Source organism: Enhydra lutris, unplaced genomic scaffold (assembly GCF_002288905.1).
Source record: "Enhydra lutris kenyoni isolate GAN:26980312 unplaced genomic scaffold, ASM228890v2 scaffoldscaffold5, whole genome shotgun sequence".
Classification (NCBI taxonomy): Eukaryota; Metazoa; Chordata; class Mammalia; order Carnivora; family Mustelidae; genus Enhydra; species Enhydra lutris.
In genome coordinates this window covers 31,048,032-31,060,632 of record NW_019154089.1, presented here as the reverse complement: position 1 = coordinate 31,060,632, position 12,601 = coordinate 31,048,032, and the positions used below count along the sequence as shown (strand labels likewise).

The following is a 12,601-nucleotide window of genomic DNA, read 5'->3' as shown; positions in this document are numbered from 1 at the left end:
TAATAGTCTGACTGGTGGTTGCAAATGAAGGTAACACTACGGGCTTGGCAGATCTTTAAGAAGACATTTAAGATGAGCTGTTGGTATACAGGCATGCTATGGAGATCACATAAGATAGTATTATTTTATCAACTTATATTTGATAAAGTTTATGTTTCCAGCCAACGTAATGTGCCCACTTACCTGTTCCAAGCAGCTTCCCTATTAGATAAAAGCATCTGATGCACTGATTAGAAACTAGGCAGATCTGGGGCGCCTGGGTGGCTCAGTTGGTTAAGTGTCTGACTGGCTGAGATTGGGTCATGATCTCAGGATCCTTGGATCAAGCCCTGCGTTGGGCTCCCCGCTCAGCAGGGAATCTACTTGTCCCTCTCTTCCTCTCCCCCGTCTCCTTTCCCCAGTCATGCTTTCTCTCTCTCTCTCTCTCAAGTAAGTAAAATCTTTATCTTTTTTTTTTTTTTTTAAAGAAACTAGACAGATTCAGGTTATATGGGGAAAATACTATAACCTTACTGGGTTTCCTCACAGAATCCAAAAATGAGCATTCAGTTTCTTAGGAAATGCTAAAATCAAGGTGGTCTGGGCTCTGCTCCATAAGTGGTCTCTACTCTACTGTATTTTGCCAGAGGATGACCCTCTCTGTTAGGAGTGGTAATTGCTGAACTTTATTTCTTGCTGTGACTCCAGGGAAAGACGGTCCCCAGGCCCTGACCTGATTTTGCTCAGTGTTCCCCCTGCTCCTCAGTCCACATGGCATAATGAGCCCAGGTCTTAATGATGGACACTAAGCTCTTGTTCTCCTCCCTGTCTTGCCCATGCTCTTCCCTTGGGTTCACATGTCCTTTCATGGGCTCCTTCAGATAGGCATTCCCCCACTTTTTTTTTTTTTTTACCAGAATAGCTTAGTTTTCCAGTTGGTCTCTATCCTCTCATTGTTTCTTTCATAGCACTTAAAATAATGGGAAAACAGTCTTAACTTGTTTATTATCCACCCCCATCCCCGAACTTGAATGTCAGCTTCATGAGGAGCTTCTTTAGTACTACAATCCCATCAGCTGAATGAATATATAAACATGTAAGCTTAGTTGCAGTTAACGGTGACCAAGCAGTTAAAGGATCCTGTTGTGAGCTAGAGGAGTCTCCCCACAATGTCCACCACCACTTGGCTACCTTAACCAGTTTCTAGTATTTTCTCAACCAAGCAGGAGAGTGTGCATGACACATCAACTGATCCTAATCCCTGCACCGATCCAACATCAGTTCAAGGAGCTCAATAATTGTGCCCTTCATAGGGGAGGAGTAAATGGGTCCAGATCCATGTCAAATAAGTGTTCCAGTTACCTATTCACTCCCGTGTCTGTGAAGGGAATCTCAAACTGAAAGCACAAGATTACTATTTAGTCCATTTCCGTTATTCACGGATCCTGTGTTTGTTAATTCACCTACTCACTGAAATGACTTCCTGAAACTCTCCAAAGCAAAATGCATCAAAAATATGTATCCCCACATATACCCCCCCAAAAATGAATACAAAATAAATACAAGTAAGTATGAAAAAATATGTAACCCCCGCTTCAATGCTTGCTGTTGTTTCTCTGGTCATTCGTGGACGTGGGCAGAGTAGTGAAAAATTTGAGTCACTCAGTGTGCATGTTCCCATCTGAGGTTTAACGGGGCAAGCCTGCCTTACTTCAGCTCTCATGCAGTAAACATGTGTCCTTCTTGCGGTTTATTTACTGACACTTTACTGTGTGATTTTGCTCTTTAAAATGGCACCCAAGCATAGTGTTGAGCTGCTGTCTGGAGTTCTTCAGCAGAAGGAGGCTATGCTATGTTTTATGGGGAAAGTACGTGTGTTAATAAGCTTCCTCGGGCACGAGTTACGGCGCTGTCCATGAGTTCACTGTTAATGAATCAACAATATGCGTATCGCATGTCTTCAAACATAAAACAGGGTTATTGATCCGTTGACCAGAGGCTCACAGGAACCTCACCTGTATTTCCTCTAAGAGTAACAGTTCAGTTTTTGCTCTCTTAGTGTTCACGGGGACTTTATAGGCCTTAGCTCTCCTGAATAGGGAGACTAGACTGCGTGCATTAATTTAGTTGAGACTTCAAGAGATTTTCATGCCTGTTTGATTGAATATAACCTATCCCATATATGACAGAGTCAGTAAGTAGACATAGACATAGAGAGAGGGTCACCTGAAGCATATTTGTTTTTTCCAAACAAGCCATTCAGAACACAAAGCTTTGATAGAGAATGTGCATCCTTGCAATAATTGTTTTTGATCCCTTGTCTTAAATTCCTCTCAGATCATTGGTGTCAGGCCTGTGTTCACTATATCTGCATCCATGAATTCTTGGGGCTGAAGGTCTGTGCTCTTCTCACTGGAGAAAAAGAGCTTGTATCTTTTAGAGCTCACCATTCACAGGCCCAGGAAAGGGCTCCCTGAGCCATGACAGTTGACGTTGGTACACGGCCGCTCAGCCTTCATGGTCGTGAAGCCCCACGAAAGCATGTTGCATTCATTCTAACATGTCTGGTCAGTCATTGTATTGCCTGTCGTCCGTCTTGGACTGAAAATTAATTAAGAGGCAATGACGGGAAGGGGAAGGCGGGAATAGATAAGATGAATAATGAAGATTAAATTCAATGGAATTACTGTAAATTGACGGACTCTAGACTAAATGGAAAGGACCGGGGATGAGAGCCTTTAAGGCTCATAGAAGCTCATCAGCAAAGGGCAGTTTTGTTTCTCGAGTTGAATTTGAGTCTCAAAGGACCATGCAAGGGGACAACTGAAGAGAGAGGTAGATGCATCTCACGGCACATTTAGGATTTAAAGACTGTCTCCTCTGTGGGCGAGACGGGGCAGGCTCATCGTGCTGGCTTCTCCCAATCCTCAGTGACTAAGCCACGTTCCCGCGTCACCATCAGTCTGGCCTCACTCAACAAACATTTCCTTGGAGTGGCTCAGAGATCCAGCCAAGCTCAGACTGGGGGATATGGTGGAGTGGGGAGTCGGAGTGTTGGGACCGTGGTGCAAGAATGTCTGGGTCTGAATTTCAGCTTCGCCCCCCATTAACTGTGTGGTCCTCCAGTCAGTTAACCTGTCAGGGCCTCACTTTCTATGACTGTCAAGCAGAGATAACATGTGTACCCACATCGTAAGGCTATTGTGAGGATTAAATGAGCTAATCCGCATATCGGGGCTTTGCCCAGTGCCTGGCGTAGATGGAGTCCTTGTCGGAAAAGCAGAGGGTGGCCCCTGTGCCAAGATATCCTTAGCAAAGGAAGGGGAACAAGATGAGGTTGGTGAGAGTCCTACGGGGCCTCATAGGTAGCCAGGGTAAGGATTTTAAAACTAATCCTTAAGTGCATTTAGGAAATCTTCACCTGGTTTTAAGTAGGATGCCAACAACATTGTTTAGAAGAAAACAGTGTTTGTTCTGAATATATTTTCTGCCATCCACGGTCTTTTTTAACTAGAAAAATTTGCAGGACAGCATCAATATTGGGATTCCCCTTCAGTGCTGACTGGCCACTGAACTACCCCTCCACCACCACCCCCCAATAGTGTTCCTAAATACTCTGTCAGAATTTCCACTGGGAGCCACTAACCTGGCCTGTGGATGAGGCTGGTAGTTCTGGTGTAGGGATCAGTAGATACAGCTGCTATCTGTCATGTGCCTCCCTGTGTCAGGCTCATGTGCATTTTTTTTTTTTTTTAAGATTTTATTTATTGGAAAGAGCGAGCAAGCACAAGCTTAGGGAGAGGCAGAGGGAGAGAGAGAAGCAGGCTCCCCAATGCAGGGCTCGATCTCACAACCCTGAGATCATGACCTGAGCCGAAGGCAGCCACTCAACCAACTGAGACACCCAGGCGCCCACGCACGTGCATTCTTTTATTCAAACCTCACCACTACCTTCCCAGGTCTTCCTGGCCCCCTTTTCAGGGATGAGCCACGGAGGCTTGAAATCCCACAGCCAGGATTCCAGTGTGGGCTTTCTGTTCCAGGGCGGCTCACTGGCTTCTCACCCAGTTCCAGAGGCAGCTCAAAGAGAGGGTCCCAGTCAGACAAGCTGTCTTAGTTCTGCCTCATGCCTCCATGCCTCGATTTCCATGTGAAAAATGGGCGTAATCCCACCGTGTCACGGACTGAGGTGAGGAAGTGCTGTAATATTCATACAAAGAGGCCAACCTGGGGCCGGACGGAGAGGAAGCCCTCCCTGGGTTCCGCCGTCTTCCCCATTTTGCTGTGTTGCCTGTCTGCCCGTGTGCTCTTGGCATCTAGTGCACCGAAGTAGTAGAATGTTGTTTCCTTAGAGGGCTGCTCCTTACCGTTCCTGGGATCCCTTGTTGGCTCTGAGATGGTGTGTTCTGCATGAGGAGAGCACAGCACAGCCCCCCGTAAAGGGCTGGTCCCCTGGTTCATGGGACGGCTCCTTCCACCCTCAGCAGAGGCTGGGTGGGACAGCTCTGTGCTATGTACACGTTCACGTTGCTAAGCCCCAATTCCTCCTAGTTTTCTCCAAATTATGCTTTTTAATTAAACCTTTCAAGGTTTAATTAGGAAATGACATGAGTCATCTTTGTTTCTGAAAATGTATTTGTGGTTTGGCTAATTATGTAGTGAGATTTAATATGGTTTCTCTTCATGTGTGAAATTAATACATTGAATATTTTAAAAAGGGAAACATCGAAGGCATTTTCACCTGGGCTTTAGGTTGACAGCAAATGGGTAGTTCAAGGGAGTCCCCCCATTTGAAGCAATGCTAGGAAAAGCCGGGCCGGTTTTCAGTGGTCGGTGTAGGTGGGATACCGCCGAGACATGCCGTTTGTCTCTTAATGGGTAGCTCTGATCATGCAGCCTCTAATGGTGCCTCATTGCTTACATGTAAAATCTCAGTTCCTCTTCAAGGTATTTGAAGTCCAATTCCATCTCCCCTGCTGCCTCATACAGCCTGATCTTCAGCTATATCGAATTCTGTCATTCCCCAAACCACCGGGCACCTTCATGCCTCAGTGGCTCTGTCCATGGTGTGGCCCTCCCTACCCACCCTCATCCCATCTCTTCCTGATATAGTCCTCTGCATGAATATTAAGCCTCCCTTTTTCTGTGTTCTGATGCATTGACATCAAGGGGCCTTGCTGGGAGGTACGGGCCTGGCACACAACTCACCTGCCTGAGGGCACACCTGTCGTGTGCAAACTGACAGATCTAGAGTCCGTATTCCCCACCACCACCTTTGTTAGGCTTCCACGCTCTGAACCAGTCTTTCCCTGCCCAGTCACCCCAGGGCCACGGCCACACAGCTAGCGACAGCACCTACATCCCAGAGCCTGCTACAGTTGGTCAAGCCAGCTAAGCCTACCCCACCTGGACCATTCCTGCCCGTGGAAACAGAACTAAAACCTCTTGCCCCCAGACTGACCCTGATGCTTCCCCATATGGCTCCCCTGCCTGGAACCCCTCATGTTTCTAGGGATCTGTGAGTAAAGCAAACCCTCCCTTCATGACCGCCATTTTTGCATCTCCATGCCTATTAAAACAGCATCTTTCTTTCTGGGCCACCTTCCCCTTGCAAAGGAGGTTCCTTCTGTGCACACAAACATGTCTGTTCCTTCATTTGAACTTTCCTAGATTCTACGTCTCATTCATCTCAACTCCCAACACTTAGCAAAGGACCCAGACTTTTGGGGATAGTACACATGAGGAATAAGTGGATGAGTTGCAGGTAACAGCCTTCCCATCTGAGTCCATCGGTAGTAGGTGAGTCAGAAAACAGTTCAGTGTGCATGCCCCCTGCTGTTTTCTCCAGTAGGACTAGCGCACTGTGGCTTGACAGCTGACAGCACGGGCTCGGCGTCCAGTGTCCACCCCACCCCCCACATCCCAGTCCTGCCATCCTGGCTTTGGACAACATATTTCACCTCCATGTGCTTTGGTTTTCCTCATCTATAGAATAAGGACAATAATAGTTTCCAACTCCAAGTGCTAGAAAGATTAAAGGAAACGGTCCCCAAGTCCTTGTACGAACTCTTCACCTCTGCCTATAATGTCGTTTTCTGCCATCCTGAGCCCTCCTTACCTTTGGCATCACAACTCATGAGCTACTCCTTTAGGGACACCTTCTGACTTCCCTAACTAAGGAGAATCTCCCCGATTTACACTTCTTTAACTCCATGCATTTCTCCTTAGTGGTATTTGCTGTGATACTTTTTCATTGACAGTTGTGACTTTTGAATAATACATATCTTTCCTATCAGACTGTGTGTGAGTCGAGGTTCTCCAGAGAAACAGAACAGGATGTCTACACATACATGTATAGGGAGAGGGGTGTTTTTAGTAATCGGTTCACGCAATTATGGAGGCTTGACAATTTCAAAATCTGCAGGGTAGGCTAACAGGCAGGAGACCCAGGGGAGTTGTAGTTAGAGTCCCAAGGCATTCTCTCCTGGCAGAATTCCGTTTTCTTCTACGGAGATCAGTATTTTTCTATTAAGGCCATGGACTGATTAGATAAGGCCCACTCATAAAGGGTAATCTACTTAGCGTCTACTGGTATAGTAACCTAAAGACCTGAGAGCAGGATTCAGTCTCCTCGGGCTACCTGTTGAAGTAGGAGGGAAGATAGGGCCCTACAGGGTACAGTACCTACATGCATAAGCCTGGTGGATGGTGATTCTTCATTACTATCCAAATGTTTAGTAGTGTTAAGATACAAATAGGAGATAGGACCCAGGATTTTTAAGACGGGTCATACAATGAAAGGAGAGTTCTCCCAGCATCCCAAGTCACAGCTATCCCCTTAAGGTCTCTAAGGAAGGTAGGCAGTGGGGAATGGATGGACGGATACAGTGAGGAAACCTGATTAGCATAGGCCCTGGGCACACAGGACAAGGGTGGTCAAAGAAACATTCTATTGCTAGCTGTAGGTTTGTGTTTAGACTTTAATAAGCCAAACTAGTAGTTCGGTCACAAGATCCCTTATTTACCTCTGAATTAGAAGTGTCCCTTTGAATTCCTTATTTCCAGAGTCCTACCTAGAGAGAAATGCTTTCCAAGGAAGGGGAGTGGGTTCAGATGGGCTACAACTCCAGCCACACTGATTCCACAGGTTTCGGTCTCTGCCCTGGTCATCCCAGGAGCTCGGTCCCCTAACTTCTCTCTGAGAGGGATTGAAGAGCGGCAGATCTTTGAGATATCATAGTCGTATCCGTTACTTTTATCAAACCTTCCAATGAACAGTCACCAGGCATTAATTCAACAACTATTTATTGAACACTGTGTGGCAAGTAGAAGCTACAGACCATAAAACTAATAAACAGATGTAAGGTAAGTAATAGGGGAAAATAGTAGGATGAACAGCATGGTGAGCGCTGGGGAGGGGGTGGATCCTAGTGGAAGTGGTGGTCAGGGGAGCCCTCTAATCTACTGGCATTTTGGGCAGATGTGGTCCAGCCACAGAAAACAGAGTCCAAAGGTGCTGTGTGGTTGCAGGCTTTGTTCAGTGAGAACGGAGAGGCAGCAAGGGGCCCCATGCTCGGAGGCATTCTGGATGGTTATAAAAACTGGAGCTTTGGGGGCGCTTGGGTGGCTCAGTGGGTTAAGCCTCTGCCTTGGGCTCAGGTCATGATCTCAGGGTCCTGGGATGGATCCCTGCATCGGGCTCTCTGCTCAGCAGGGAGCCTGCTTCCCCTCTCTCTCTGTCTGCCTCTCTGCCTACTTGTGATCTCTCTGTCAAATAAATAAATAAAATCTTTAAGAAAAAAATTAAAAAAAAAAAAAAACTGGACCTTTTACTTTGGCTGACATGCTTACCACTTGGGGGTTTTAAGCCACGCAGTGAAATGAGGGCTACCACGTATCAAAGACAAGCCAGCAGAGGGCTGTATTCTCCTCAAGAAAGGTTTGTTTATTTTCTAAATTTGCTCAGAGGTATCTTTGGCTCATAAGGCTGGCAATCCAAGGATCGCTTTGGCCCAGATGTGCCATCACCTTCAAAAAAATTTGGCTTCTGTGAAAAGACTGTGAGGGGCAGGGAGGAAAGCAAGAGCAGGTAAAGAGGCTCTCGCACAATCCAGGGAAGGTAAAATGGTGACCTGGCCAGAGTGGTAGCACTAGGCATTTTGAGAAGAGCTTGGATCCAGAATATATATTGACAGCAGAGGGCACCTGGGTGGCTCAGTCAGTTAAGTGTCTGCCTTCGGCTCAGGTCATCATCTCAGAGTCTTGGGATTCAGTCCTGCATCAGGCTCGCTGCTCAGTGGGGAATGTTTCTCCCTCTGCCCCTCTCCCTGCTCACTTGTTCTCTTTCTCAAACAAATCTTTTTTTTTTTTTTTTTTTTAAAGATTTTATTTATTTATTTGACAGAGAGAGATCACAAGTAGACAGAGAGGCAGGCAGAGAGAGAGGGAGGGAAGCAGGCTCCCTGCTGAGCAGACAGCCCGATGCGGGACTCGATCCCAGGAACCTGAGATCATGACCTGAGCCGAAGGCAGAGGCTTAACCCACTGAGCCACCCAGGCGCCCTCTCAAACAAATCTTAAAGAAAAAAAAAAAGTTAAGCAGCATTTCCTGATGAACTAGTGTGTGACTATAAGAAAGAGAAAGGAATTAGTGATAAGCCCAATGATTATGGCCAATAATCATATGGAAAAATGAGGTTGCAGTCCACAGAGATGGGGAAGGCTGTGAAAAGGGAAGGACCTAGAGGCCAGGGAACAGGAATAAGGAGTTTTGGTTCAATGTGTTATGTCTTAAATGTCTGTAGCTATCCAGGTAGAGAAATTCAGTAGGCAGATACACAATTGTGGAGTTCAGAGTAGAGGCCTGGGCAGGAGATGTCGATGTGAGGGTCATCCACTCAGTTTTGGTAAGCAGGCCAGGACACTGGTGGAAATCATCTGGGTGGTCAGACTTGAGGTCAGAGAGAGGAGAAACTGCTAATGAGATAAAAAAATGAGATGTCCTGTAAGCCAAGTGTTGGAACATTCAAGAAGGAGAGAGGGAGGACCAATGTCAAATACTGCTATCAAATACTGCTGAGAGAATGACTACTGAGACTGAGTGGACCACTGACTTTGTCCTCATGATAGCAATGGAGCAAGTATAAATTTTAGGAGTTTTGATAGAAGAGAGAGAGAAATTAACCAACAAGGGTTTTTTTGGTTTGTTTGTTTAAGATTTTTTATTTATTTATTTGCCAGACAGATATCACAAGTAGGCAGAGAGACAGGCGGGGTGTGGGGTGGGGGGAAGCAGGCTCCCTGCCAAGCAGAGAGCCCAATGCAGGGCTTGATCCCAGGACCCTGGGATCATGACCTGATCCAAAGGCAGAGGCTTTAACCCACTGAGCCACCCAGGCGCCCCTAACCAGCAAGTTTGTATGCTAATGAAAATGATGCATGAGAGAAAGGAAAATTTATGCTATAGAGAAGGAGAAAGAATTGCAAGATGATTTAGTTAAGGAGGGGAGAGATCTAGAGAGTAAGTTTAGGGTTTAACCCTGGGAGCAGGGAAAGTCCATGCACAGTGAAAGCATGTGATTATGTGAGAACAGACATAGGTTAGTTGGGTGGTGGGAACATAGGGAAGTTCTCTGCTGATTGCTTCCTATTATACTAAGAAAAAGACAACAAAATCGTTGGCAAAGAAAAAGAAGACACGGGGCGCCTGGGTGGCTCCATGGGTTAAGCCTCTGCCTTGGGCTCAGGGCATGATCTCAAGGTCCTGTGATCAAGCCCCGCATGGGGCTCTCTGCTCAGCAGGGAGCCTGCTTCCCCGCCCTCTCTTTGCCTGCCTCTCTGCCTGCTTGTGACCTCTGTCAACTAAATAAATTTTTAAAAAAGAAAAGAAAAGAAGACACTGTCTTTTGATTCCCGTGTCTCCCATGCTGGACTCCTGAAGAACAGGGTCAACACACTGATCACAAAAGTAATGGGCATCTGAAAAATAGGATTATTATTATTATTATTTTGAGAATATCTGTATGATCCTTATAAACCTTGAGTCCATCATAGCTTATTCCTAGAGCAACATCACAGGGGACAGGCCAGGGTAATTGAGAAGGAATTCCACAACGGGGAACCAGTCTCACGGTCTACACCATCATCCATTGCCAGCCCTACAAGGCAGCTAATCCGCACTCGTTTCCAGCCCACTCTGCCAATACTACAGTCTACGGAGCGGTCGATCCTTCTCCAACCCTCTCTTTGGTTTTTATTAGCTATGACAAATTCTGCTGGGGAAGGGAACAGGATGGAAGAGAGAATCGAAGCATCCAAGGCCAAGTTTATTTGGGGGCGGACATGGGGAGGAGGGAAAGCTGTGAACACTCACACATTAATAAGTTTTGTCTTGTCACAACTATAATCAAAGCCTTGGTGACAGTGTTGTCATAAAATCTATACAGCCACTACTCTGGGCTTTGGGTTCATCCTGTTTCCTGGGCTACAAGCTCAGAATTCACCACAATAAATTCTTCTGTGGCTGTTTAGCTCCTCTTATCATACTGTGTTTTACTACCTCTTCCCAAGCTTAAAATGCAACATGTACTTTACACCAAATATAGAATCTCGGAGAAGAAAGTGTGGAGGTCATCTTATCCAATGTTACATCCAGTTCTGGAATTATTCTTGTCACTTCCTTGACAACTAGCCATTGGGACTTTATAAACAACCTCAGCTCTTGGCCTCACCATATCATAAGGCAGCCCATTCCATTTATGGAATGTTTTGTGTTACAACAAACTAAATCTCTCTCCCCTTTACTCCTAACCCTTCTTCTCTGACTAACCTCTGGAGCTATACAGTACAGACATATTCTATCGCCTTTTGGCCAGCCTCAGCTGGCCAAACTCAGCCATCTTGTTTCTTCCACTTTGCCCACTAAATGACCAGTCAGCTTCTGAATCACAAATATACCCACATTCAGAGTAAAAGCTTTTTGCGTAGTCCTTACCTGCTAGTAAATTAAACATTAAAGAAACTGTATCTACTTGGAGTGGAGTTCCAAGGAACCCTTTGCTTAGAAAGGATTAAAAGCTCCTTGAATGCCAGTACTATCAAATTGAATGGAAAGATTAGAGCTGGATGAAATTACATTTTTGAATGCTCCATTTCCCCTAGATTTCTACAAAGTATGAAAGGGAAGGCACACCATGATTATCGGAAATTGAGAGGCAAGAGGGACGGAGGGAGTCATTGACTGGACTGTAATCTCAATCTTTCTTCCTTTACCTATTTATCTAGTGCCTGCAGATTCCCATCTATGAGCTAGGTATTAGGATTTCCACAGCGAGCATCTCTCTTCACTCTCTATTCAACAAATGTTGATTTGGGACCCACACGTTGCTAGCACCATACTCCCGAAGAGATATAGCAGTGAATAAAACAATCAGGTAAAAATCCCTCCCTTTTTGAACCTAATAATCTAGTGAAGGGGCAAAAGCATAATCCCACAAATATATGTAAAATTGTAGTAGTTACAAACAGTATGAAGAGAGGATTCAAGATGCTACGTCAGTATGGAATAGGGAACTGAGCTAGTCACATGATGAGAGAAGCCTCTCCTGAGGAAAGAATGATGCGTTGGGCTCTTCAGATGTGTTGGAGAAGGTCCCTGGCAGAGAAGCATGCTGGTAAGCAGTCCGTGGGAGAGGAGCACGGTATGTGTGAGAGCGGGTAGGAAGGCGGTGTGGAAGATCAAGGTTAGAAATGAAACTGGAGAGTTAAGAAGTATCCAGGTAATGCAAGGATCGGTGGGCCATATTAGGAATTTCCATCTTCAGCCTCCAAGCAGCCAAGCAGTGAGGATCTATGGAAGTGTTCCAAGCCAGGTATGTGTGTTTGTGTATAACGTGATCTAGTTTCTGTTTAGAAAAGATCACTCTCCTTGCAATGTAAAGAATGGGTTGGAGGGAACCAAGGTGAAGACAGAAAACTATACAGTGGTCCACAGGAAATATTTTAAGGACTTGGACCAGGTTGATCACAATAGGTATGGAAACAAGAGGACAGACTTAAAGAGATCTAGAAAATAAAACCAGTGGGTATCATGTGATTTGAATTTAGAAGTCAAGAGAGAACAAGAGGGCTGTGTAATCCCTCACCAGTCTACCCCTTGGACACCTTGCCAGCCATCTATTATGGAAGATAACCAACTGCTTACCACCAGGCACTGGTCATTGGTACATAACTGAATATGATGCTCATCTAGGAGGCTTCACCAGTGCTATGTAACTTCCGGATGGGGAGCAGGATGGACCTGTAGCATAGGAAAATAGCATAACTGGATGTTAATCTAGGTGATAAGGTTTTCTAAAAACCTTGTTCAAATAGGCAAGTTAATTGCACTGAAGTTTTAGAATGTTGACATTTAGAGAATGTAAAGTCCCCGTTTGGGGCTTTCTGCATCCTGGTAGGACCTCACCCTGAACAGAGAGAACCACAGTTACCAGCCCAAGCCCATCCACTGGGGGATCTGGAGCAACCTGAGAAATCTCTTCTTAAACATCCTCCAGCTGGAGACCTTGCAGAGAGCTTTGCTGAGAATGTCCTTGGTACATATCACAGTAAACTGTAACTTCTT

At 45.7% G+C, this 12,601-nt stretch overlaps 1 protein-coding gene across 1 annotated transcript in view; it reads left to right on the top strand.

Annotated features, from left to right (window-relative positions):
- The window catches only part of LOC111141155 (sarcoglycan delta), a 378,621-nt gene that overhangs the window by 337,398 nt on the left and 28,622 nt on the right, over nucleotides 1-12,601 (top strand). The window lies entirely within an intron of this gene.